The sequence below is a fragment of the Miscanthus floridulus genome, chromosome 5, assembly GCF_019320115.1.
Source record: "Miscanthus floridulus cultivar M001 chromosome 5, ASM1932011v1, whole genome shotgun sequence".
Lineage (NCBI taxonomy): Eukaryota > Viridiplantae > Streptophyta > Magnoliopsida > Poales > Poaceae > Miscanthus > Miscanthus floridulus.
In genome coordinates, this window is record NC_089584.1 from 100,302,320 (window position 1) to 100,305,615 (window position 3,296).

A 3,296-nucleotide genomic window follows, 5' to 3' on the forward strand; every position below is an offset into this window, starting at 1 on the left:
ATTGGTTTGTCAGGTTGTGTAGCGTGGAGAGGGAGGCGTGGTCAAAATCGCTCAACGTCGGTCAAAACAGCCTTGCCCCTGGCCAGATGCTAAAAGTGAACGATTTTGACAGTTGGGGTACTAGCATTAGACGGTTTTGTACTTGAGGGTCAAAATTAGATGAACCCAATAGTTGAGGGGCCAAAAGTGAACTTAAACCTTTTTTTATTGGTCGTTGACATTGCTCATTAGTCAACGGGCCTAAACAAGCGGCAGAAAAGAACAAGTATTCGCGGAGATGTCAAAACGGTTGACCTGCTCCAAACTCGGTAGCAGGTTCAACCAATTCTTACGTTTCTGGCTCACCTCCACAGTCCACAGAGCTAAATTAACAAATGTCGAGTGGAATCCGCACCCTTGGAAACACGGGTTAGCTTACACATGGGAGGAGACACTGTAATCATAGGATGGTGAGGCTACCACTAAGTACTAAAAGGCTGTAGTCCGCGTAGAACTATACTCCGTACCGAACAAGTTGACTCACCCAGTCGCCAGTTGCTTGCACACCGGACCGGCGTGTGTTGACTTGGGCCGGCGTGAGCTACTCAATCGAGCGCCCGCCGAGTTGGGCGCAGCAACGTGAGACTCGTCAGTCAGATCTCAAGGGAGAGGGTGTTGGGTTCATGTGCATACGCCGCCTGAAAAACGCTGCTCGCTCACCAGAACCTACGCGTTGGCAAACGTGGGGCCGTGGAGGCAGGCAACCACAACCACACTACGCTCTCCATTATTTGGAGCAGAAACAAGCACAGGGCTGAGCAATAGCAAAGCGGCAGAGAAGTAGCTGACGCGCCCCGCGGAAGCCGGTGTGCTCTAGCTCGTCAGACGCATATCCGAGGAAACGCCAGTGCGGTGCTGTGCGGCTCGGTCTGGCCATTTTGGCCGGCAGGGCGCCACAAAGAAGCTGCAGTTCCCTTATCGGGTGGGGGGCAAGGCAATAACGCCGATGATGTTTCGTTGCGCACGACCAGCGTCAACCCTTCTGGGATCTGAAACGAATCGACACGCACGCACAGGGACGAGGATGAGACCAGACAGCTGAGGCTGAGGTCGCACGCTGCCCGGCCTATAAAAAAGCCGAAAACAGAGCAAGACACCAGGTTCAATGCGTTGCACGGCCGGAAACTGCAGCTAGGGGCCCCTTGCCGATTTGCTAATCCCGCCCTCCTCCCCCACCCAACTTGATCCTTTGACGCACACCAAACACCCTCTTAGCTAAACTAATCCCCCCACCCAAATTGACTCCAACTCGTCTTCTCCCTCCTCCTTGCCCAGCTTTGTATATAAAAATAAACGCTCGCAAGTCACCCACAGCTCACAATCAAAGGCCAAGGCTCACATCGCGAAAGCAGAAAAGCAGCAAGCAAGTAACCACAACAAGGAGGGAGGAAGAAGAACAGAGGCAAAGGAGGAGCCATGGCGGCGGCGGCGGTTGCCGTGAGCGGGCACTGGAGGAGACTGCGGACGCTGGGCCGCGGCGCCTCGGGCGCCGTGGTGTCGCTGGCGTCGGACGCCGCGTCGGGGGAGCTGTTCGCGGTCAAGTCAGCCGGCGCGAGCGACGCGGCGACGCTGCGGCGGGAGCGAGCGGTGCTGGCGGGTCTGTCCTCGCCCCACGTCGTGCGCTGCGTCGGCGGCGGCGAGGGCGCGGAGGAAGGGTCGTACCAGCTCTTCCTCGAGTACGCCCCCGGCGGGTCGCTCGCCGACGAGGTGGCCCGGAATGGGGGCTCGCTCGAGGAGCGCGCCATCCGTGCCTACGCCGCGGACGTGCTGCGCGCGCTGGCGTACCTCCACGACGACCGCTCCGTCGTGCACGGCGACGTCAAGGCGCGGAACGTGCTGATCGGGGGCGACGGGCGCGCCAAGCTGGCCGACTTCGGGTGCGCGAGGGCGTTCGGCTCCGCCTCCGCGCGCCCGATCGGCGGCACGCCGGCGTTCATGGCGCCCGAGGTGGCCCGCGGCGAGGACCAGGGCCCCGCCGCCTGACGTCTGGGCGCTTGGCTGCACCGTCATCGAGATGGCCACCGGCAGCGCCCCCTGGAGCGACATGGGTCACGACGTCCTCGCGGCGGTGCACCGGATCGGGTACACGGACGCCGTGCCGGAGGTGCCGTTCTGGCTGTCGGCGGAGGCCGAGGATTTCCTCGCCTGCTGTTTCGCCAGAGACGCCGCCGACCGATGGACCGCCGCGCAGCTCTTGGAGCACCCGTTCGTGGCATTTGCGGATCATGACGACAAGGTCCGGCGCCGGGCGTCTCCCAAGAGCACGCTGGACGCCGCATTCTGGGAGTCCGACGACGACGACGCGGCGGACGAGGTGTCAGGGAACGCGTCAGAGAGGATCAAGTCACTGGCGTCCTCCGCCTGCGCCTTGCCCGACTGGGACAGCGAGGACGGATGGATCGACGTGCTCGGCGAGCAGCAGCAGCAGGTCGAGGCGGCTCGCGGCGCGGTCCAGGTGTCGCGCTGCGCGCCAGGCAAAGTGTCCAGCGCCCTGGCGGTGCCAGCTGGGGAGATGGCTGTCGGCGCCGTCAGCGGCGGCCTCGGCGTCCCCCGCAGTGATGATGAACTGGAAGCAGACGACGTGCCGTCCGGTGGCGATGATGTTCCAGCAGCCGCGGATGCTTCCGTTGAGCGTCAGAAGAAACACTATTTGAGTTCGCACTGTCAGGTAGCACTCTCGTGTCAGTTAGTGCTTTGTAATCTAGTCATTAATGCAATAAAGTTATGGGTTCCAACAAATTTTCGCTGTGCTGCTCTGTTCGATTGCCCTCGTCATGAGACTCCTTCGCTCATGCCTATAGGTGCATATAGGTGGAAGCAATCTGCCACAGTAACCACACCGTTTAGGAAGCGGCGAGATAGAACAAAGACGACTTGCTGTAACACCACGGCAGATTTTGATGTGCTGCTCTGTTTGATTGCCTCCTTCATACCCTGCTCTCGCCTAGTTTTAAGTCTGCAAGACGGAACACGTTCTGCTCCACGCTTAAAAATAATGATTGGCTGCAGTAACGGCGCCGAAAAGAAGCGATGTGACTGACATAGCATGACCTGAACGAACACCTCGGCGTGAAGCCGTGAACGCTAATTGTTCGAGAACACCTGGGTTTATCCCACCAGCTGTGCGTTTGTTCCAATCCCCGGCTTCTGGACCGCGAAACCGGCCGTGGATTCTCCGATCCCCTGAATCGGCACGACACGGATGCCGGCCAGCGTCAGCCTACACGTACGCCACTCGTCCCTCCGCTAAACTAAGG

General features: G+C 60.0%; 1 pseudogene; it reads left to right on the top strand.

The window, feature by feature from the left end:
* Positions 1-1,376: 1,376 nt before the first annotated feature.
* On the top strand, positions 1,377-3,079 carry LOC136451194 (mitogen-activated protein kinase kinase kinase 18-like; annotated as a pseudogene).
* Positions 3,080-3,296: the final 217 nt, after the last annotated feature.